Genomic DNA, 26,810 nt, shown 5'->3' on the forward strand with positions numbered 1-26,810 from the left:
CAATAGTAAAGACCGTTACCATTCCAAACAATTTCTTCATAGTTAGTGGGGAGACATAAAGGGCTACATGATCATAAACATATGTGATAAACTAATTGACCATGTACAACTATCCAATAAGACAACTGTTCACGAAAGTTTAAATGGAGTTAATGTAAGCAACTATAGATGACCGTACGGCCGTCAACAATGTGAAAAACCCGAACCGTATAGTCGGCTATAAAAAGAATCTACATATAATAAGAAGATCGTTGACGGTTGTCTTCATGTGTTTAGCTATCTTTAAACTAGGTTTAAGCCACCGTTTTTACATAAGGAAATGTCTGTACCTGAATATGACAATTGTTTTGTATTCTTTTAATGTGTTTTGGCTTTTGATTTGCCATTTGTTTACGGACTTTCAGTTTTTGATTTTCTTCAAAGTTCAGTAGTTTTGTTATTTTACTTTTTGTGAGTGTGTTAATACAGCATCATTTAAGCATTCTTTTACTTTAGTTTTTGAGTTAAAAGATGATTCAACTGTAAACACTGTTACTTGAGATATTATGATGATGAGTCCATATTTTGTGATATATACACCTCTTACATGTCTTACTTATTTTGAAAATTGGGAGGAGCTTATAGACGTTAATTATGTTAGTAGAGACCTATTCAACGATCCATGTTCACGCAAACTGTCTGGAAAATATGTCGTATGGTTTGAAATTGCACTACAAGACCATGATAAAATTATACAAATATCGAGTAAATTTCCGATAAAAACGATTGATGTGTTTTATATGTTTGCTCAAGTAGTTTATTGCTATAATCATAGTAATTGACTACACAGTGTCATGTGCTACTTTTTAACCACATAAACTACTTCAGTTTCGCTTTTTATAAAAAATGACCTACGTCATAGCAACGATTCCGCTTCAGGATTTCGTAGGATTTATTTGTTTTAGAATTTTGTAGAGACGTTATCATACAATGGATTCTTTAGAAGAATGAACCAAAAAGCTAACGTTTTCTTTTAACTTCAGGTTCCTTTACATAAATGATATCCTCTCAGTGCAAAATTCCAAGTTGTCTATGTTCATTTAAACAATCTAACTGAATTTACACGTAACGTTTGTACACACATACCTAACTTTCAAATGTGTGTGTTTAAGCGTTATCGATGAAGATTAAGAAAAGCGTTTCTCACCAATGAACTATATATTGAGATGTTTTTGTCATTGAAAGTAAAGATACACAAGTACTGAACGGCCTTCAACAATGAGAAAAAACCCATACCGTAAAGGCCCAAACAATTCAATTGAGATACACTATCGATGCATGATTTTTTGTTAATTGTTAGTGGCTTTGAACTAGATGTCAGTAACTGCGAAAACTTTACGATCTGTACTGAGTGTCTTTTTGTTGTTGGGATGTATAGGTTGCACTATGTAAATACAGCTGTTTCTCAAACCACGCCTCTTTTGGGGAGATTTATAATATTCATAGATAATTAATTTTGTTAACGTACTGGTTCCCAGTTATGATCTCTATGTTTCATCTCGTAGAGACATAACTTAGGAATGTTACCAGTTGATATACATATGCATATTGGTCATATTGAATTCTATGGAAATCATAAAGTCAATGTAGAGGTAGTTCTGAATTTTAGTGCAAGTTTAAACTCTTAAAAGTTCGGGGCATATAAACGTTGAAAATATGCCGCACAGCCCTATATTTTGACCTTTGACAAAAATAGTAGTGCATATGAACATTCCATTCTAGGATATATTTTTTTTTCATAGTAAAATCGGTACAGTTTTGGCCGTACAAGGAGTTCCTATGGGAAAGTGCATTTTCGATATTTACAGAAATGCAACCTACAAGTACCCGGCAACGTCCACTATGTCTTTTTGTTAGATGTATTTCTATTTGTATCCAAATGATGAGTTAGGCCTTTTCAACTGATTTTTATAGTTTGCTCTTGTGTTGTACTGTCCCAGGTTAAAAGGGGGGAGGGGAATAGGATGGGTGGATCCCGCTCACATGTTCAACCCCGTTGTGTTCAGTTTAAAAAGACTTAACTCATCAGATGGATGAAAATAGAAATACACCTAACAAAGACAAAGAGTGGACGTGGACGGGTACTCAAACATCCAAACAACAACAAAGTACAGCTCTGAGAGTATTCACACCCACCAACAGCTAAAATTCAAACCAAATAACAACTAATACAACAATCATGTATCTAAAATATCAATCTTAAGTTTGATTGCAATAAGTCATTAACAGTACTAGTATTTGCAAAAACAAAGTTTGTTTTTGGTCATATTCTTTGTTTTCTATTTTTGGTAATTAAGATATGCTTCTTAGATTGTTTGGTTTCCAGAAACATTTTGTTTGCCAAATAAACTGTCATTAACAATGAACCTATTTATATGTGAGCTATAGTGAGATGTGTTTTTCTGTTCTACTCCCCTATTCCTAGTTTGGCTGGATAAGATGCAATGTTACCCCTGATGTGGACTACATTATTTATTGTTTAAAAAAATGCAGAGAAAAATTAGGAAAGATATGCCAAAATTTACTCTTAAAAAATCAAATATATTAAAATTAGAAAACTGACGACTAATAAGTATACGACTAATATGTATACATCACTAAATGAAGCTGATTAATTGTTTGCGCTCTTAATGTTCAGTGTCAAGTATGGTATGCATATCCACGACGAGATGCAAAGTTGGTCAACCTAAAGCAAATGATGAACATTTAAGAGTGACATTTGAATCAGATAGAGCGTTGTCTGTAGGTAAAACGTATGCACTACTAGAACAAAATTGAACATAATCTAAATTGTAAGTTAGGCTATTAGCCCCCACCTCTACACGGTAGACGATTGCCAAAAACAAAACGACATTAGTTTACCATCAATATAACGGTCACTTTAAGTAAATGAGAATTGGACTTATTTTGTAAATAAATTTCTATCACAGCCATCATTTCCCAGTTTCGGACAGGTTTGTATTTCCACTCATGATCAAATACCGTCTGATTATTGACCTGAACACAACCAAAACCTCTTTGATTCTTTGAAATGGTGAATCAAAGTATTTCGCCAACTGTTTTTGTCGATCGTATTTTTAGACCCCCTGATTCTAAAAGGGCGTGTAAGATTAGACAATTGGCTCGATTAACTTTTAGCAAATTGAACCTCAACTTAAGGGCATACGATACAGTAGCAGGGGCAGATAATAAAGTTTTACAAAATTTTCGTGTTGTTTTTGCGACTTTGTTAATCAGAACGTTGTAATTTCGCGATGTTTCTAATAAGAACGATTATATTTCGCGACGTCGCTTTAGATGTAGTCACATTTGCGGAAATCCACTGACGTCATAATCCCGATTGCGCAAAAGTACCTGCAATGAAAATCGGCCAAATCACGAGAATTGTTATATGTATTCATTAATAAGGAAGTCAACAATATTAACTTCGAATGGGAAAAAAATCAAATCCACATTCTTAATTATGTAAGTGTGTTATTTTATATAGGAAATGAATAAGAGATATGAAAAACATAAGACGTCGATGAGAGAGAAACCCAACTACACAAAAAAAAAAAAAAAAACAGGAGTAATTTATATAGTAACTTCACCATTTGGCTAACTCTAGATCGTAATGATAATTGTACGGATAAATTTAACAGAGACTATCAACAAAATGACAAAAAAAATAAAATAGATAATGACAGCGCATCTTACTGTTCCTGACTTTGAAAAGGTACATTAAAGAGTTTAACGGCATTTTTAGAATTTAACCCGTGGAATATATAAGTGTATGAAGAAGAATTGTCAATTAAAATGACTCAGTTATAAGCCCCGTATTATAGACCAAAAACAAAAACGCACCCGTTGATGTGCTAAGCATATCCTCTATGTACATATTGAGAGAGAAAAATCGGCACACAGGAATTAGGTATTTGACAGACCACAGTTGCAACTCATTGATGTTAAGTTACTGACCAAATACGAAGTTTTTTTGTAAAGTAGTTCTCAGATAAGAAACAAAATATTTGTTGGACCGGACAAACAATGTGGTTGTACTCACTCCTTGATTGAAGGTATAATACAGACAAGTAATTCAATGATTATATGTACCGTAATAAAAAAAAATATCCTGAAGACAAGCTTAGGTAACTAATCTATTGATACAGAATCATTAAATTTCATGATCTAATATCGTCTGCTGTATGAAATGTTATGCTACACTGTAATGGAATAAGCTGACCCGATTTAATGTGGGTATGATTTGGTTTCATGTAATGCATATAGAGTAGGTCGTTAGTTTTCTTGTTTGAATTATATCACATTTTCATGTCGGGGCTTTTTAAAGCTGACTATAGCTAAACGGTGTGGCTTTTTCTTTTTCTTTTTTTTTTTTTTGTGTTGAAGGCCGTAGGGTGACCTTTAGTAGCGTTTATCTTCGTCATTTGAACTATGGTTGATAGTTGTCTCTTTTGCAATCATACCAAATGTCCTTATTTTTATATCATCCCCTTACTTTATAACTGTTGCACATTTTGTCATGTCAGGGCCTTTTGAATAATTAAAACTATGTTCAAGCTGTGTTGTCTACATGAATTGTATGAGTAATGTCGGACAGAGATGCAGATTAATGTTTTTATTATATATATCTGTTTTGTTTCCGAACATTTCTTTTCTTAAAGTATATTACTAGAATACTTTTTCTATCCAAGTGTGAATTCGAAACAATTCATAAAGGTTTGGCAAATATGATGCTATTTTACGAGGAGCCAACTTTATTAATTTTCATAATTAATATCATTGGTTAAAAAAAAAACCACCTTGGCTCTACCTATTAAATTGACAACGTAGTAGTGAACGACGGGAAAGATTTCACGACGTTTTTGCGAATAAATTTTATTCCAATTTAGTTTCGCGCCTTATTGGCAAACGTCCCGTTTGCCTATAAAAATTAAGGTTTATTGCTTTTATTGAAAAAACAAGCACATGGACCCCCAGTTTTTTCTTTTGCAATCGATCAAATTCTGTTTCAAGAACGCTCCGCCAAAATTTTAAGACAAAATCAACGATAGAATTTTTTCTGCACTTCCTTAAAAGTCCTTATTTATGAAATTTCGGGTTTTTCCTTCAAATATACAAATTTCGAACCTTAAAAGGTAAGTCATGAAGGTATATTTTTCTTTGCACATCGAAATTGACCTTCTACCAAAATTTCAAGAAAAAATCAACGAGGGATCTCTACTGCTCTTAAAGACATACACCGGGTTAATAAGTTCGAAGTATAATAAGTAAGCAAAGGAGAACTATTTCGAAATGAGATTGTCCAAGGTATCTTTGATAGTTATTTTATGTTGAATAACATTTAAAAGGGATCAAACAGGTGTGTAATTGATATTAAGATAAATCTCCTAATTTAGTAGCATTGTACAAATATTGACGATAATCTATAGAATCATTGAAAAGGCATATTGATTATGCATACAAGCTGTTATCAGCAAATGACATGCATGTAATGTAAACATTCACATATGCTGTCGATTTATTTCTGATACTCCTAGTCCTGTAAGTATTACATCTTTTTTAATGTTCCCGTGTAGTATATTTTTGTTGGTATATTTTACTTGACTTGACCATGATGTTTGTTTTTTATATATATATATATATATTGGAGGGATTGGTAAGGAAGGGGTGGAGGTTAACGATAAATTTCCTTAAATGTTAATGTTCATCAAAATGTAACATGTTTAAATTTTTTCAAGGAATAATTTGTAGTATTGGATTCTGAATGTTGTTTGGATACTACATAGGTACATAACACTATTGAAAAGCACAAGGTAAAGTATTTTTAAAAGAGTGGTGAGAGGTACCAGAAGGGGTCACTCTAATTCATAGTCGAAAATGAACTGACAACGCCATGCCAAAAAAAGAAAAAGACAAAGAGACCAGCAGTAATTCTCAAAACACAACATAGAAAGCTAAAGACAAACCAACTTATTAAGGAAGTCACCATTTTATTTTATACGCTGAAGATACATGTATACGTACAGGGAGGAAACTCCTATCTAGCATTGAATAACTTTTGTTTATTCTCTTCGATTCTTTATATTAGGGATGTCAAAAGATCTGAAATGTAATACTCGGGTACTCGGTCATGATACTCGCGAGTACTCGAGTACTCGGATAAATCTTGAACGTCTAGTAAAAAGTTTAGATTTTTGTTGGGATGTGTTATTTTGGTTATTACCTTTCATAAACCTAATTATTATATGATGACATCGCTTGACAGCTTTACGAAAGACATAAAATGGCATTTTCTTTTTTTAAAGTTTACATTTGTGAAATGTGTTTATTGTATTATTGATGGTGAGACGTTCATAAATTATTATTATATAATTGTACGTATTATTATAGAACTTTTAACTGTATGACTACAATATATAACTTGATAATTGGTTATGTGTATCGTTAGTCCTTTTTTGTGTCAATTGAACAATGAATATCGGAACACCGTTTCTAAAAAAAATAACATATCATAATAACAATTATTAAAATTGAGAATGGAAATGGGGAATGTGTCAAAGAGACAACAACCCGACCATAGAACAGACAACAGCAGAAGGTCACCAACAGGTCTTCAATGCAGCAAGAAATTCCCGCACCCGGAGGCGTCCTTCAGCTGGCCCCTAAACAAATATATATACTAGTTCAGTGATAATGAACGCCATACTAAACTCCAAATTGTACACAAAAAAATAAAATTAAAAATAATGCAAGACTAACAAAGGCTAGAGGCTCCTGACTTGGGACAGGCCCAAAAATGCGGCGGGGTTAAACATGTTAATGAGATCTCAACCCTCCCCCTATACCTCTAGCTAATGTAGAAAAGTAAACGCATAACAATACGCACATTAAAATTCAGTTCAAGAGAAGTCCGAGTCTGATGTCAGAAGATGTAACCAAAGAAAATAAACAAAATGACAATAATACATAAATAACAACAGACTACTAGCAGTTAACTGACATGCCAGCTCCAGACTTCAATTAAACTGATTGAAAGATTATGTCTTCATCATATGAATATCAGGCACAATCCTTCCCGTTAGGGGTTTAGTATCATACCATCATAACATATATGAGAAGAACATAACCCGTGTCATGCCAACAACTGGTTTTTAAATAAATGTGTTTAGTGCCGATGCAAAGACCCTATAAGTGAATCAATATTTACGCCAAAATATGCAATCTTTAATGACCTGACAACAGTATCGTAACTATATCCCTTCTTAATAAGTCTATTTAAAGGTTTTGTTAGCTTCAGAGGTGAATACTGACATTTTTGTGCTTTATAAAGAATATTTCCATCAAAAATTGGATGTGAAATACCTGAACGTATAAGAAGTCTGCATGTTGAGCTATATTTACGAATGATGTCCTTATACCGATGATCTAATTTAGTAAATGTTTTGACTAGTTTGTGATATCGAAAACCCTGGTGTTATAATTTTTCAGTAATACATAAATTTCTCTCGTTTAAATCTAAAACATTGTTACATACACGAGCGAATCGTACAAGTTGAGATATATAAACACCGTAAGATGGTGACAAGGGAACGTCACCATCTAAAAATGGCTAATTAACGATAGGAAATGAAAAACCATCTCTTTTATCATATATTTTAGTATTAAGCTTTCCGTTAATGATATAGATATCAAGATCGAGGAAAGGGCAGTGGTCATTGTTAGTATTAGCTTTATTTAAAGTAAGTTCAACAGGATAAATTTCTTTAGTATACATACTGAAGTCGTCATTATTGAGAGCCAAAATATCATCCAAATATCTAAAAGTATTATTAAATTTGTGTATCAGATGTTGTTTCGATGGGTCTTTGCTGATTTTTGTCATAAATTGTAACTCATAGCAATACAAAAAAAAGGTCCGCAATAAGTGGTGCACAGTTAGTTCCCATTGGAATTCCGATAACCTGACGATATACGAAATCTCCAAAGCGAACAAAAATGTTATCTAGTAAAAATTCAAGGGCATATATACATGTAGTATCAAATCATGTCCAATTGACATAGTTTTTTTGTTTATTGCTACTAAAAAATGACCTAAAAGAGTTTGAACATATATATTCACATTCTGACTTTTTAAATGCCCATTTAATTAGGTGTGTGAATTTTTTCTTAATGAGAATGTGAGGCAATGTGTTATATAGGGTAGAGAAATCAAAACTTTGAACAGATTCAAAATCACCAATATATGCATGTAATTTATCAAGTACTTCCAACGAGTTCTTGACACTCCAAAAGTAATTAATTCCACTATTTTCGAAGGCCTTATTTGAACAATTTATTATCAGGTTTTTGATTGTACCAAGTGTACTGGTAAGAAGAATGGACAGTTTAAATTATTGTTTGTATGTTCATGTACTACATCAGAAACACGCCAATAAAACCATCAATATGTTCATACAGTCCGACTTGATATACAATCTGTATCATGTGTTCCTGTTGAGTTAGGTTTTTTTATATAACGACTCGCCTCATAATTTGTCAACAGAATATTGGACTTCAAATTACTTATACAAAACGACATTTAAGTATAAATTAATCAATAATAAAGTTTCAAATAAACATTTATTACATTAAATGTACATCTCATACCAATCACGTTTATAAACAAGTCTTTATTAACAAACAAATGTATGTTTATGGCTTGTGAGTTTTTAATTCATGAAAGTGTTAATCCGTTTACAAACAACATTACAAATGTCTCTAAACAGTAGCGTAGGGTTCACCGTAGGTCACTTTGATTTGTTCTTGTTTAGAAATATGAAATAACGGTAACAGATCCACAACTTCAGTTAAAAGTCTGTTTATAAGTTTTGTTACAACAGGTCCTACACATGAAATAATCCTCTCGGAAGGAACGGAATTTGCTGGTACTGCTAAAACACGTCACGTTTTGCGTTTAAAGATAAACCTGAGACAAAGTTATAGCACATAGAAGCTACATCTCATACCAATCACGTTTATAAACAAGTCTTTATTAACATACAAATGTAAGTTTATGGCTTGTGAGTTATTAATTCATGAAAGTGTTAATCCGTGTACAAACAACATTACAAATGTCTCTAAACAGTAGCGTAGGGTTCACCGTAGGTCACTTTGATTTTGTTCTTGTTTAGAAATATGATCTAACGGTAACAGATCCACAACTTCAGTTAAAAGTCTGTTTATAAGTTTTGTTACAACAGGTCCTACACATGAAATAATCCTCTCGGAAGGAACGGAATTTGCTGGTACTGCTAAAACACGTCATGTTTTGCGTTTAAAGATAAACCTGAGACAAAGCTATAGCACATAGAAGCTTCAGGAAAAACGTATTTACGTTGTGAATTGATATTATTCTTATTCGTATTACGGAGGATATTTCAAAGGGAACTATTGTGAAGGGAAATGTAAGGAGCAATATCTCAAGATTTATAAAAGGCAAACGAGTATCCGAGTACTAAAATTGTACTCGAGTACTCGTTGCCATCCCCACTTTATACATATTTTCAGATAAATAATTGACGTGACTGCTGTGACAAAATTAGACGAGCAGCTGTTCTATTAGATCATTGTCTACGCATACATTGTGGCATTCCACATGGCCAAGTTTTCTTTGACTGCTTATGTCTGTTCTTTTAATTAATTCGTTGGAGGTTTATTGGTTTGAACCAACTTACCGTAACAAGTAGTTTTATCTATTTGTTTCGAGTTAATTTTGGTCCTAGTTGTCCTGAATTTTATGAATAAAATGTTTGTTTCGTGACACATACATTAGGGTTAAGTGTACGTAAGTTCAAACTTGTAGCGGAAATCGGGATAAAAAGACGTACTTCGTTAGTTACACAAGTTATATCTCTTACTCCAAGAAAGGAAAAATGGACACCCGAAAGAAATTACTTTGTTCGGTTTATCACGAGTCCATACAAGTACGCCTGTGCTGTCTCAAAACCTCAAAGAAATTATCTGAATGACACCAATTAGAAATCAGAGTGTCATAGTGTTAGATAACCTGGTTCTTTTACCACTGGTTTTGTTTTAGACGCACATGAGAGGGTATACAATAATCTGGGCATGTATATTATAATGTAAATAAAATAGCGTCGTGACAGAGACCACTTCAATTTTTCAAAAAAGTATAAGTTGTTTTCAGTCGACATCTAAATTGTGTTTGAGCGTAACGTTCAAAATCACGAAAAGACCAAATTTATATTTGTGATTAACATTAAATCATGTCTTAAAATATTTTTATAAAGGGATATACTGCATTATTATTCCAACTTGTTTCTTGTATTGCAAAGTTCAAATAACTTAGCACGGTAGCTCTGTGCCGGATATTGTCAAATTGAAAAGTGAAGAATTGCGTAGCTCGTATGTAACGTATATACACCCCGTTTAACACCCAGTTTTGTTTGAACACATGCAAGACTCTAAATGGAGAAGCCAAGTAAACAGGACGTAGAATTACTTCGCGAAATTATAAAACACAAAGGCAAAATAGTATTAAACAGTGAACAATTCATGCTTATAAAAACCACACTTACACCATTGCCTGAAGTTGTAAGTCTATCCAATCTACTAGAACTTGCCAAAAGCTCATAGATAAGGATACTAGCAGCATACAACGAGAAAACAAAAGAATGTTATATCAATCCTGAGTCCGGAAATCCTCGGAGTTATTGCATGAAATTCGTTATTCACTCTCATATCATGATTTCTCTCCTGAGATGTCAGAAATAATTAAAGAAATTGAGCAGTATGAAAAAGACTTTAAGATAATTGAAATATTGTCGGACGTTTCAAGTGAACTTTTGAAAATTAAAGACAATTCAGGATTTCCAGGCATACAAGATGAAAATATCAAATCTGTAAACACACCGTTGTCATATTTGGTCGATACGGCAGAAGATAATCATGATTTGTGTAACAAAATAGCACAGAGTTCCTAAAAGCGGGAACTAAAACACTTGAGCAGTTGGTAGAGCCCTACTTCAGTAAAAGAAGCGAACAAGTAATTCAAATTATTTACAAAGAATCAATAAAAATAAATTTATGTGAATAAAAACTATTTTGTTTATATCACCTATATACAGTACCTGAATTGAAATATTGTAGCCTTTACTCGAGACAAAATACTTGATTAATGATGTCGACGTCAAAAAACCATAATTGCTGTTTTCAGAACAGCCGAAATGATCTACTAACTTAGGTAGAATTTGCATGCAGACAGTTACGTTATTTATGCCCACCACAGAGGATATTGTTACTTTTATTTATCTTTGATGGTTAACCTAAAATTCACACCACTGTTTTTGATTGTTAATCAATGTTAGGTTTCTGTGAAATAGACAGATTTTCAATTACTGTAAATCGAGAATATTTTAAATCATTTAAGAATTTTGTAAATTTATTGGGGCGTAAAAGCGTTGACCGAAGTACATTTTGTATGAAGCGCGAAAGCGCTTCATTCTTAAAATGTACACACGATCAACGCTTTTACAACCCAATAACATAACGAAAAGAAGCATTACATTTTTTTATAGGATTATGAAAACACGATTTCTATGAAGTTTATATTCTATTTACCTCTGCATAATATTTCATGGAAATGTGGTTTTCAAAGTTTGTTTTAGGTATTAATAAAACAATTTCATCTGAAATTTTCAAATATAGGCAACCAATGTACAATTGTCATAATTCGATAAAAAGGAAACAAATCCAACAAATCCAACAACAAACAAAAGCTAAGGGAAATGCATCAACCACAAAAGGAAAATAAAGGAACAACAGAAATACTGAACTCCAAGAAATATCGATAATAACCTGGCCAAAACAAACGCTCGGAAACTTATAGAAATGGACCAACTGAAAAAAAAAACAACTGCCATATTCTTGACTTGGTTCATGCCATTCTTTAGGAAAAATAATTTCAGTTTAACCAGGTTGATGTGTTTTTATTGTTTGTTATTGTCTTGATAGGTTATTGTGTTTCATTTAGCTTGATGCATTTGTTGCTTATCATTTTTGTACCTCATTTGACAAAAGAGAAAGTGCCTTTTCTCCATTACTGTTGTACAGTGGACTGAGAATTTCTTTGTTAGGGTATTTGAATGTTTCTCAACGTAACAGTTTTAATCCTTATTTTCCTCCTTCCGAAGTCATGAACTCTAGACTTCGAATACCTTTTATAGTTAGGTTAGGTTTCATGATTGCCAATGGTCTACTATCCAGCCAAAAACACAAGGATATGAATATTAACAGTATAGCCTTCACCATGAAAAAAAATCCATGGTCGTATTTAAAGTAACAGTAGTATACCGCTGTTCAATAGTCATAAATCGATTAAGCGAAAACAAATCCGGGTTACAAACCAAAACCGAGGGAAACACATCAACAATAAGAGGAAAACAACAGAACAGGAGAGACACTGAACTCCAACAAAAACAAACGCCAACATACATAGCACTCATACCACATCTTCTTATATCTATATATAGAAGCTATATAACAGTCAGGAATAACATTTAGAGACACAATTCAAAGAGTTTATTCAAAAGCAAAGACCGAGTTTAAAGTAAATGGTGAATGTGATTCAAGCATGTTGAAGCACACAAAATGTCCTGATCATATCATTTCTGTCATCAAAACAAGTGTTATCTAGAAATAAAAGATCAATTTCAACTAGTGAATAAGCCATATATTACCAGTATAAGGTATCAGTTCACCTTACAGACCCTAATGTAAAATTATAAGCATTCGCCGAAATTGATGGGTTTGTTTTTATGCACACAAAAAAATAACAGCATGTAGAACTTACATTATATTTCATAAATAATGTGCCACTGGGGCGCTTTTATGGATGTTCCTTCAGCGGGAGCGCTCAAATTAGTTTTCGATGCCAAAATTTTGAAATGTAGACTTATGTTAAGAGCTGTATAACTAAACGGGAATTTTTGCTAGGGTTAATAACGTTTACTTTGGTGTATATTTTTTATTTGTTTTGCTTGCACTTATCTCTAATGGTTGACATTCTTCATACCACCAATGGATGAGAAGGTACAAACTTTAGTGGAAGGTTCGGAATTACAAATATATAATCTACACTAGAGTAGCGAACATGCCGTTGACAACAAAAAGCTCTGCAATAGTGAAAAAAATGCAAATAACAAGATATAGATATAGCAAGCGTCGGAAACGTTATTCTGGATTTATTTTCATCATTTACTCTCAGAGCCTTATATTTGAAAGCCAAGGATGTAAAAGAACAGAAACAGTTAAAGAGCTACACAACCAAAAGGACAAACAAATGAGCCAAATTAGTCCACGGTCAACTCTGCCCGATGGACTTGAAATCTTAGTTTCTTTTAAATTGAATATTTATAAATGGACAGTTGAAGGGAATATGTCGATATAGAATCTATTAACACCAGAGCAGTTAAAACTAAATTAAAATGTCTTCCTTTGTTGAAAATGTAACACCATTTAAAAACAAAATAATATGAAGGTCTTAAAATTAATCAAGCATTTGGGAGACAAAAGGTTAATCATAAAAGCGCTTTTAACATTTAAATCACCTGAACGTTTGAAAAGTCCTAGATTCAATATTTATTTAAAGCGTATGAAAGATAAAAAAAAATTAAAGACAACAAAATGGCGCAAATTTATATTTTATTCATTGTTTTTTAATTTAATTTTTGTGTTTTATAAATTGCAATGCGAATGATATTTTTGAGAAAGAAGCATTCCAAATCAGGAGGAGAAATCAAGAATCTTAAACGTTATTATTTCTTTTTATTTGACTTGTTTAGCTAGTTTTTATTTGTATGACAAAATATAAACAAAGTATCTATGGTATCTTTAACTGATATATATGTTCAAACAGCTCGGTCAATTGTTGGTTGTTGTGTTTTTCAAATATACTATTTCTCATATTTTCAATTATCTTTTTTTATATCTTTAGAACATCTTCACTGGCCTGTCCAAGGTCAAAAACCTTCTTTAGGTTTGTCTTGACTTAATCTTCATGGTTTATACATTGTCATTAGCACAAACGACATATAATATGTATGCACACAAAATATGATATACAATACTGCCTGGTATACAACTTGAATTTGTGGTATACAAAAGTAGGATGATACCAAAGTCATAATCATAACTCCTTTAGCAAAAATACCGTATAAAAAAAGCGTGACATTATACCTATAGATTTCGTTATACCACCAAAAGCCGATTTGTATTATTCATGATACCATTCAGCATGTGTAAGCCAGTTCATGAATATAGTAGCAAATGCAGTTCTTGTTTTGAAACCTACATGTAAACAAGTACCTGTTTTTTTCTAAAATCAAGAAACAGTAGTGGATCCATCCCTTTTCAAAAGGGGGGTTCCCAACCCAGGAGAAAAAAAGGGGGTTGCAACCATCATATGTTCCCATTGAAATGCATTGACCGTAAAACAGGGGGGGGGGGGGTTTCCAACCCCCGGAACCCTCCCCCTGGATCCGCCACTGAGAAAAAATATACACAACACCTCATCTGTGAAATCTTTTACATTTACTTCATCAAAAACACAATTACATTGTAAGTTAATCGTAACTTAAAAAAGAATAAGCTTAAGCTTTAGCATTTTTTATCATGTTACTTTAACATTATAAGAAATTCCTCAAATTGCTAAAAAATGCTAAATTTTTAGCTGAATAAATTGAATCGATTCTTTGGCAGCTAAAGTTTTAGCCGTAAGAGTTTTGAATTCAAATTTTCGATAAGCTAAACGTTTAGTTTTATTATATAAATTTATTGTGTATTTTATAATATTAAAAGGGCAATGCTAAAGTTATAGGAAACATATTATTTCTTTTCTTTTTATTGCAGGATACTATTGAAGCAGTTGTGAATTTTCATGTCTTTTTTCTTTAATAGATAAATTGTATTTAGCTGAATTAGTAAAAAGCTGAATGCAATTTCTCTAACACAAAAGAAAATTAAGTTTTCCAACAAAGATGCGAAGTGTTCCTTCTTTATTACATGATTCTTCAAAAAGATATATGTAAGTATTCAGACATTAAAATAAACTCACAGATTTGTAGCAAAAACCCATAGACTTTTAGACATTTTACAAAGATTCATAACAAACCATTTTGAGAATGAAAATTGCAGTGAATAAATATCTTTTGCAGTCTTTATGTCAAAAATAATAATATAATGTGTTATATTCTGTTCAATCGGGGTTCGTCCAATGTTTTGTTAGATACTTTTTTGACGTTATGTATGTGTATGATTGTGTGTGTTTTTGGCGTTGCCTTCACTTATGACTAAATTAGCATATTCATTTTGTCCCGACAAATATTCAAGGTTCTTATTTATTTTAACCTTCGAACATGTTTTCCCATTAAGGACAATATTGTACAAAGGATGTTAGGTTGGAAATATTGCTTAAACTAAGATAACTGTGAGCATATGTTCATAAAAACGTATTAATTGTAGTCATGTCAACAATAAAATTATGATTTAAAATTAGAGAAATATTTCGTGATAACATGCCCTTTATAGCTTACTGTTCGGTGTGAGCCAAGGCTCCGTGTTGAAGACCGTACTGTGACCTATGATGGTTTACTTTTATAAATTTTGACTTGGATGGAGAGTTGTCTCATTGACACTCATACCACATCTTCTTATATCTACTAAAACTACTTTTAGGTTATTGGAAAAGCAACGATTGTTGCAAGTATGTTCTTAACATTAAAGTAGTTACTGACAAATCTTGAATATGTACACTAAAAACGACTGGTTTTATATTATAAAGAATTATGTTGTATCGTTGAAGGTGTAAGCTGAATATGTTTTTCAAATTCTCACCCGATTTACACCTTTCCTGACCTGTTGTTTATTTTTAATTAATCAATGTGTTAATCGTTTGATCTCAGTTTGTCATTGGTAAAAATTTGATTCTGACGTTAAATTTTCTTGCTTTCCTCTGAAAAAGAAAACGTAACCATGCCCAAAGACGTCACATAGAAAAAACACATCTTTTTTCAGATCATTTGAAAAAAGAAGAATAATGATTGTCTGCATATCGTCTAAACATCAAAAAAGAAACAGATTCCACCACCAAATATCGTTCACTACGGGTATTTATCAACTCTCGACAGTTAAATTTTGAATATTTAAAACGCTCGGCGAGTCTTGATTTTTAAATTTGAAAATTTAACTGTCTGGAGTGGATAAATATCGTATCACACTCGATACATTGGTAGAATTTATATTTTTCCATTACACATGAAAAGTTAAACGAATATTAAGTAAAAAACAAATACGACATTTTTATTTAATTGCATCCCTTTTGAAAGCTGGCCTTATCATGACAAAGGAAAACTGCAAGATACTAAGTTATACTTATAGTTAAATATATTCTGTGATTATTGCTTGCAAGTCGAATATTATATTTATATTAACTAGATGTAGATTGCACTTTGTAAATACAGCTGTTTATCAAACCACGCCTCTTTTGGGGAGATATATGATATTCATAGATAATTAATTTTTTTTACGTACTGGTTCCCAAATATGATCTCTATGTTTCATCTCGATGAGACATAACTTGGGAATGACACCAGTATATATACATATGCATATCGGTCTAATTAAAATCTGTGGAAAACATTCAGTCAAAGTAGGGGTTGTACAGAATTTAAGTGTAAATAAACTCTTAGAAGTTCGGGGCATATAAACTTTGAAAATATGCCGCACAGCCCTATATTTTAACCTTTGAAAAAAATAGTAGTGCATATGAACTTTCCATTCTAGGATATAATTTTTATAATGTAAAAGAGGTACAGTTTTAGCCGTAAAAGGAGTTCCTATTTAAAATTGCATTGTCAATATTTGCAGAAATGAAGATTGAGAAAATCCTGGGCCTTAACCATGTTAACTACGATGACTCAGCATAAATTCACAGTTTACAGTATGCATAGTTTTCTAAAAGTCCTTAATGCAAAATAAATTCATAATATATGCATATTTGTAATTTAATTTGTTTAGAAGTGCTTACATTTACTCTTTGCAGTCATTGAAATTCATAGATCCTTCCTGAATATTATTGGTGGGGTGTTTTTGTCCTGTCGATAACCCAAAAGGAAGCCGTTAAACCTAAACATGCTTTTTTGTGACCGCGGCATAAAAAATACAAGCTAGAAATACAAAAATACATCAATAAAACTTACAATAGTGTGTTCTATCCTAAATATGTACTAAATATTCCATATTGCTAGAAACAAAAATTGAGGCCCCAGAGGCAAGAAACAGAGAAAAAAAAAGGCACAGTTAAAAGGAGTTCCTATGTAAGATATTTATCAATCATCATAATGACGTGTTTCAGATCTATTAACGACGATTCAATCAAAGGTAGGCTGATAAATACCAAATGTCTAACATTAATTGATAAATTGTGCGATATTTTTGTGACATTCCTTTAATTTAAATGGGTAGACCTGGGTATGAAAGACAACTCACACGGGTATTCAATGTCATCTGTGCCTTTTTTCTAGCTGTAATTGAAAAAGTGATGAAGCATTTATGTTGTTGACTTTTGGTTCTTAGAATGACGCAGGAGTATCTCAGTAAATTAAATCATTTTCACAGTAACAGGCATTCGATTAGGGATATCTTTTCTTTTATTTAAAGACTCAAAAACAAAAAGCTGGTAAAGGCAGAAAAGAAACATTCATACATGAAAACAATGTATTACGGAGTTTCTGAATGATTCTTGACATCATTAAAATAAAATGTTGAAAGATTTAATTTGAGAAAAAATTAATTGGAAAAAATGGTAGTGAATAATAAAGGTGTAAGTTTTCAGTGCTAAGCAATTTGTTCATAGGATGTACCTAACTGTACATGTATGTCGTTGGTTTGCAAATACAAATATCAATATTCTATAAGATAAGATCTTAACATAAATCCTAGTACAAAATAATACAAATGATAAAATTGAGAATGGAAATGGGGAATGTGTCAAGAGACAACAACCCGACCATAGAACAGACAACAGCAGAAGGTCACCAACAGGTCTTCAATGCAGCGAGAAATTCCCGCACCCGGAGGCGTCCTTCAGCTGGCCCCTAAACAAATATATATACTAGTTCAGTGATAATGAACGCCATACTAAACTCCAAATTGTACACAAGAAACTAAAACTAAAAATAATACAAGACTAACAAAGGCTAGAGGCTCCTGACTTGGGACAGGCGCAAAAATGCGGCGGGGTTAAACATGTTTATGAGATCTCAACCCTCCTCCTATACCTCTAGCCAATGTAGAAAAGTAAACTTATAACAATACGCACATTAAAATTCAGTTCAAGAGAAGTCCGAGTCTGATGTCAGAAGATGTAACCAAAGAAAATATACAAAATGACAATAATACATATAAACAACAGACTACTAGCAGTTAACTGACATGCCAGCTCCAGACTTCAATTAAACTGATTGAAAGATTATGTCTTCATCATATGAATATCAGGCACAATCCTTCCCGTTAGGGGTTTAGTATCATACCATCATAACATATATGAGAAGAACATAACCCGTGTCATGCCAACAACTGGTTTTTAAATAAATGTGTTTAGTGCCGATGCAAAGACCCTATAAGTGAATCAATATTAACGCCAAAATATGCAATCTTTAATGACCTGACAACAGTATCGTAACTATATCCTTTCTTAATAAGTCTATTTATAGGTTTTCAGAGGTGAATACTAACATTTTTGTGCTTTATAAAGAATATTTCCATAAAAAATTGGATGTGAAATACCTGAACGTATAAGATAATCTACATTTGCACAAAGATAGTACTTAGTTAGCGGTAGACTGTAAAAATTTTAAACTTAGCGTCTGCTGACAGTTGCATTTTATAGTTTTGGGAGAAAAGCCAACATTACGTATTTTAATGTTGATATACCAATTCGTCCCATAGGTATTCGTTCCATACTGACTTTTGCTGCTTTTCCTTATAAACTTGACTGCAGTTAATTATGGTACCATACATTGTTTTACTTATGCACACAAATGTTCTATGGGACTCTATGGGAACGTCACGTCAATAAACTCATATCTGCCGTAATGCATAATTGGTGTTATCGACGTTGGTAAAAAGTACAAAAAAAAAACTTTTTCATTCGATGTCAGTTAAAAATAAAATATCACAAGAAATTTGAATTTTAGCTCTTCAAACTAGGCTTAAAGTTATAGACTTTACCTTTTTGTATCTATATTTCATAACAATGTGAAAATCGGTAATATTATCCACAACGTTTATTTTTCGCTATCATATGCAACAATTTAATATCCTATCGGGATCTAGCGATATTTATAGAAACGTATACAGACATCATAATTTTGCATGCATCATCCTGAAGTTGAGAACAGTAAAATTTTGTAGGTATCCTTATCCAATTTCGTCAATAAGGTGTATAATTTTGAAGAAAATCGACAAAATTTTGAGTTTTCCACCGAAAAGATACCCCATGTTCAAATATTTTTTCAAGGATCCATTACTCCTCGCAATCTACAACATATTATCTTTACAACAATGTCCAGTTTATGTAAATGTGTTTTGACGAAGCGCCAGTGCGTCAAAGGTGGCAAGGTCCAGCATTAAAAGAACCAAAAAAGCGTCGTAACGTTAGATTTATTCACTGTTCACATCAGCATGCAGTCAGTTAAACTTTCAATTTCTGTATGTGCAGACTTGTTTGAAATTTACACTGACGAACGTAATGGTTGCGTTATTGTTGTCAATTAATCAGATTATAACTTGGAATTCATATTTACTTGCACAAAAACGACAAAGATTCGGTCGAAAACTAACTTCATGAAATATTGTCATTATAGATACCTGATAAGACCCTTTGTTTATAAAAATAGTTTGAGGTGATGTGCAGGGTATTCTGTACACATGAATTCACATAATCTAATAAAAATTGTAATGCAATAGTAAGAGTTAAGTATAAATAATTTATTTACTCAACCAATTAATACTTTCTTTTAAAGAAAAATATATTATCACAATTGAATTCAAACAAAATATGCAATACAAGTGACGTTAAATTTTTCTATTTTAAAAATTAGAATGGTGTTGGTTTTGTAAAAAATGTTGAAAAAATAAACTACCCCCTCCCCCCTTTTCCAAAAAAACAAAAAACAAAAAACAAAACAAAACAAAAAGAAAACAAGAAGAAAAAGAAAAGTCAAAACGATTTAACGAAAAATTAAAATGAAAATAAGCAAAACAAGCAAAAGAGAATTATCAACATCATGTTTTATCTTAAAAATAATATGGATACAAACAAAATGAAAATAAGGAGATGTGGTATGATTGCCAAAGTGACAACTATCCATCAAAATTCAAATGTAGTGGATGTAAGCAAGTATAGGCAACCGTACGGCCTTCAACAAGGAGAAAAAAACACATACCATATGGTCGGCTTTGAAAGCTTGTAATTGGTTGTCCCCAGTAATTACCATTCAGTATTGATTAAATTTGAAGGAAACAAGTATGATATTTATAATAAGCATTACAAACCGACTTGTGCATCCAACAATGATAGCCTTATTAAACACTTGCTACACTCATGAAACAAGAAACTGCTATTTATGAAAATCATATGGTCAAATAGTAAGTACATGGAAATTAAAAATATAAAACATTTGCAAATTTCGTTTTTTTAATGTTAACTAGTACAGTTTGTCGTATTTTCCTTGCGAAAAAAGTTTTTCACGTACAATGGTCATACGCTATAAAAAAAATAGTTAGTTTTTGCATCCTTTCTGCTCATTTTGTGTATGATGTGTGCTGCGGTAGTTATATTACTAAGTTTGTATGTGTGTTTTTATTGTAAATTGTAATGTTTGCAGACAAAAGGTATATATTCATGAATATCAGGCAGATGCTTGGGGTCAAAGGTCAAACATAAAAATGAAAACTCTTGTCCTAGTATATTTATACCACATATATATTTCAAATAATAAATGCTTTTTGTGTATTTATTTCTTTAAAAACAATTCAACAGAGTCCCAACAAATATAATGCGAAGAGAAAGTTTTATAGAGAAGAAAAATAATCAAAATAAAATCATCTTTTCTTTTGGTCTGTAAGCCAAACTGTTAGAAGATTTTGTGAATTTCAAACGGTCAAATTCAATAAAAGTAAAATAGCAAAAATACCGAGCTCCAAGGAAAATTCAAAACGGAAACATGGAAAAGTCCTTTTTCGAATGGCAAAATCAAAAACACCAATACAGGTATGTGATTTTTAAATTTTATAAATAGTAGTTGTCCAGCAATTTTTTGATGAGTACATATCAACATTGGTGAGCTAGACAGGCCTTTAAAGTGAGGGTACCTGTAAAGTGCGAAACGAAATAGAAACGGAACGGAACAAAACAAAACAAAACAAATCAATATTTTATTGAAATATAAAGTTTTTTTGATGGAAAAGTTTGAAAATAAATGTTTTATTTAGAATTTTCGACTTATTCAATAAATCTAAACAATTGATTGCATTAAGGTTACAAATATTACCATGAAATTACATATTAAGTTTGAAATATGTTTTTACTACGCATTTTAACAGACATTGGTACATTTGTATTTCTAATGGAAACGTACGGGCTAGTTTTTAACCAATAAATTAACAATTTATTTGAAGTTCTATCTGGACAAATATTGAGTTCTTGAGAGCATATTTGAAGATTTATATTTTCGACTAAAATAGTTTAAATAGAAAAAAGCTTTCAAGAGTATCTTTCGAATTCCAGTATTAATGTTTCAATTTTTGATATACGTTTTATCAATCTACGAAAATTGACATTGCGTTAAAAGAGTTTTGTTAAATATAGAAAATACTAAAACATGTGAAATAAAGACCCCAACCCTGAAACTCTGAGTGATTCGAAGACATTTACTGGGTTTTAAATTGTCTCAAGCATATGAATATATCAATTGACAATATTATAATCGATAATAATAGTAAAGTTGAAATAAGTCATGGATTTGACACAAATTTAAGTAACAATAAATGTATCAAACTTAACACAACAATTTTTCATGTATATGTTGACTATTTGACTAACAGTGTTCTAGTTTGTTCACGCATTATTGACCATCGTTACTGATTGAATCATATACTGGATAGGAATCTAGTATGGGACACATAGTTAATACAACAATTACATGCAGTGTCCAAAATTCTTGTACACATATTCATATCATTTGGTAAACTTATTAACTTTGCCACGTACTACATATGAACTGTCTGGTCTGTAATCTATCTTTATTTGACGAAAGTGCAGTAAGATTCTGTATTTCAATTCATTGTTTGGTTTTGGTCTAACAGTTTTGCAATAAAGACATGCTGTGATGCGATGTTTTAGTAGTTGATTTTTCATTATATCTTTTCTGCTTACACGAGAAATATAATAATAACAATAAACAATAAGGAAACGGGTTCTCAATCCATGAGACAAAATCTAAAAAGCTATCCATCTTTTTGCAGTGTTAAATAATCGGTGTTTACTACATGAATATAACGCAGACATGTTTTGTACAAGTCGATGCTTCTTTGAGGAGTGAAAGGCTTTTACACTTATAGTCTATTAACTAAAATAATAATTTGACAACAAATAAATTAAAAATTTATTGAAGTTCTATCTGGACAAATATCGAGCTCATGAAAGTAAATTTGAAGAATTTATGTTTTCGACTAAAATGGTTTAGATAGCTTAAATCTTTTACATTTGTTTTAAGCGTAGCTTTCGAATTCTAATATACATTTTTCTATTTTTTAAGATCTGTTTAATTAATCTACGAATACTGACATTGTGTTAATTGAGTTAAGTTTTGTTGAGATATAGAAAATACTAAAATAAAGACCTCAACCCCGATACCCTGTCGAAATGGAAGACATTTTATTGGTTCCATGTTGTCTCGAGCAATCAGCGTAACTTAGTTTGTAACAACTTTCAATCAGGTAGTAAACAACACTCAGAAGACTGTACATCGCTAAACTCTTAATACCGTCACTCGGGAGACGATAGACATATTTGTTATTAATTTGAATCTGATGAAGGGAGGACATTTTCGATTTCCAACCTTTCACCCAGATAATCGAAACTATATAGTGATCAAACACTACTATTACGGAGTTTATATATCTCAACTTGTACGATTCGCTCGTGTATGTAACAATGTTTTAGATTTTAACGAGAGAAATTTATGTATTACTGAAAATTTATTACACCAGGGTTTTCGATATCACAAACTAGTCAAAACATTTACTAAATTTTATCATCGGTATAAGGACATCATTCGTAAATATAGCTCAACATGCAGACTTCTTATACGTTCAGGTATTTCACATCCAATTTTTTATGGAAATATTCTTTATAAAGCACAAAAATGTCAGTATTCACCTCTGAAGCTAACAAAACCTTTAAATAGACTTATTAAGAAGGGATATAGTTGCGATACTGTTGTCAGGTCATTAAAGATTGCATATTTTGGCGTTAATATTGATTCACTTATAGGGTCTTTGCATCGGCACTAAACACATTTATTTAAAAACCAGTTGTTGGCATGACACGGGTTATGTTTTTCTCATATATGTTATGATGTTATGATACTAAACCCCTAACGGGAAGGATTGTGCCTGATATTCATATGATGAAGACATAATCTTTCAATCAGTTTAATTGAAATCTGGAGCTGGCATGTCAGTTAACTGCTAGTAGTCTGCTGTTATTTATGTATTATTGTCATTTTGTTTATTTTCTTTGGTTACATTTTCTGACATCAGACTCGGACTTCTCTTCAACTGAATTTTAATGTGCGTATTGCAATGCGTTTATTTTTCTACATTGGCTAGAGGTATAGGGGGAGGGTTGAGATCGCATAAACATGTTTAACCCCGCCGCATTTTTGCGCCTGTCCCAAGTCAGGAGCCTCTAGCCTTTGTCAGTCTTGTATTATTTTTAATTTTAGTTTCTTGTGTACAATTTGGAGTTTAGTATGGCGTTCATTATCACTGAACTAGTATATATATTTGTTTAGGGGCCAGCTGAAGGACGCCTCCGGGTGCGGGAATTTCTCGCTGCATTGAAGACCTGTTGGTGACCTTCTGCTGTTGTCTGTTCTATGGTCGGGTTGTTGTCTCTTTGACACATTCCCCATTTCCATTCTCAATTTTATATAATGAACAAAAAGTATAACAATCTACATTGTGCATGTGTTTCGACACAAACTGATACCGACAAAGAAGGAGGATTGATAATTTTAGCTACATAGTGTGCTAGTGACCTAATACGATATATACGGGGTAAGTTCAACTATCCATTTTGGGTGGGGGCGAGGCACACTTTGTAACGAATTTATCTTACCGAATATCTTAACATGTGGTATTTAGACTAGTGACATATCAAAGTGATCAAGTTTTCAATACCGTTAGTATTAAGAAGCTACTTCCATTGGTCTATACCAAATCAAATGCTAACAATAACAACTTGTTAGCTTAAAATGTGTTTTATTAATCGACTTGAATCGTTTATCATCAAATTCTTCGTTTGTTGAAACCATTTAAATTTATCCCCAACACCATGTTGTTTTTATAAAAGGACGTAACACCACTACTAACCGTGTATTGAAATAAGCCCCGCCTACTAACCAAATATGAGACCCTACTAACCCAATATGGAATATACACAGTCTCCACGCGGTAGCTTTTAACCAATCATATTCCTAGAAATGTATAGAAGGTAAGATATGAGCAAATATTCGGCAAAATTAGTGAAATCATTCAAGTCTTTGAGACATATTTAACGATGAAACACATGGTGTTTGCTCATATATAAATATAAAATACAATATCAGAAAATTAGTAAGTGTTTTGCAATTAAAGTTGTATTGAACTAAATGATAAAAACATTAATACTGATGTTTGAGTGTCTGATTTCTTAGGAATCTCTGGAGGATATTATCATGCAGATTTATATTACTCTTTAATTTTCGGTGTCAGCTAGGGTCCTAGTCAAATTGTATAATCATGGTAATTTGTTTGCCGACTTATAAATCTGCCAAATAACACTACTGTGGATTCATTATTTTTCGTTGGATACCAATTTTCGTGGAATTCGTGGGTACATGGAAACCACGAATTTAAATGTTCAACGAATTGCAAATTTGCTGTATGATTAAATGGAGAATTTTGGAAAACCACGAAATCAAATATCCACGAAAATGCAAGTTTTCCTCAATCCACGAAAATTGGTACCCACGAAAATAAATGAATCCACAGTATCTCATTTTATGTGGTATTTGTTGAAGCAGCACACAAAACTAAATGTTCTTATTTGTTATATTATATATTGTATGTTCTTTTAAGGTTATGACACATTCGTAGATGATTGTTGACTGTTATCTAGGTGTGTTATCTGATAATGGTAGGTGTGGTAATTCAAAAAAATAAAAAGGGTTATTTTTGTTCATGTAGTTTTTCAGGTTACGAACATTTCGTTGCACATGTTGTTAACACGGTTACTTCTGATATTAGGAAGCTGGGCCCTTATAACGTGACATGTACATCATTTACTCGTTTGGGTATTTGGGAGGGACTTTTAGGCGTTGGTACCAATTTCAACGAGACAACTACTGGATCAGATAATTATTTACTGATTGTGCCGTATGGTATGAATTTGCACTTGATCGTTTTAAAGTATATTTCTTTTTAACATCGATTGACGTATTTTCAGTTTAACTTGTCAATGATGTGTTTTATATGATTTATATATTTGGTTTAATGTCTAAATGATGAAAACAGCAGGTAAAGTCCTTGAACCTTGCTCTTAGTAACGGAGACTGCGAATGAAAGAACTATTCACCGGATACCGAACTCATGCTGATGTTATCGACTACAGGTCAACAATGACCAAAAACCCATACCAAATAACAATGACAAAGAGTTAAAACAAATTCAAAAGAAAAAATAACGGTCGGATTCATGTTGAGATAAACGATTAACAAAAAGCAAATATTTGAGGCAGTAACAAACGACAACTTATGAATAAGATGATCCTTATACGGGTATCATATACATAATTATTAGGGGTTAAAAATTTTTGTTGCTACCATCCGCATAACTTTGTAAAGTGGTGAAACTGCGCAACAAAAGAACAAAATATAAAAATCAGTTTACTCATCAAATCGATGTAAAGCCCAAAAGACCTTGCAAAATCAAAAGTTAGAAAATACAGATCTGCCTGTACTAGCAGTTACAGAAATCGAATTCAAATCCACTTACAACTAATATTAAATCATATTTCCAAGACTACTAAGACCAAATCTCAATCAGTACACATAAATCATGAAATTTTTCAATGAAAAAATCTAAGTATCAAAAGCATGTACAACAGTGAAGTACTAATTTCTGTCTTGCAACTCATTTTGTTATACTCTGACTTATTAGTTACAAAATCAATGTGGAATTAGTACCAAGAAAAAGCAGTTTCACACATTGTATTGCAGTACTAAACTGATAACTTTTTTGAATAAGTTTTGTGCAAAGAATTGATGAGCTTACGTTAATCGTGTCTTAACTGACGGCCTCAGCTTAATTAAGTTGATAGCACATTATAGTCTACTGGTGTTCAAATCGATTGAAAAGAGATATAAATCAAGGTACCGAACTAAAAC

The 26,810-nt window shown here is 32.1% G+C and overlaps 1 protein-coding gene across 4 annotated transcripts in view; it reads left to right on the top strand.

Moving 5' to 3' along the window:
- The window catches only part of LOC127723549 (uncharacterized), a 180,844-nt gene that overhangs the window by 69,276 nt on the left and 84,758 nt on the right, over positions 1-26,810 (top strand). The window lies entirely within an intron of this gene.

Source organism: Mytilus californianus, unplaced genomic scaffold (genome assembly GCF_021869535.1).
Source record: "Mytilus californianus isolate M0D057914Y unplaced genomic scaffold, xbMytCali1.0.p SCAF_13, whole genome shotgun sequence".
NCBI classification, from domain to species: domain Eukaryota; kingdom Metazoa; phylum Mollusca; class Bivalvia; order Mytilida; family Mytilidae; genus Mytilus; species Mytilus californianus.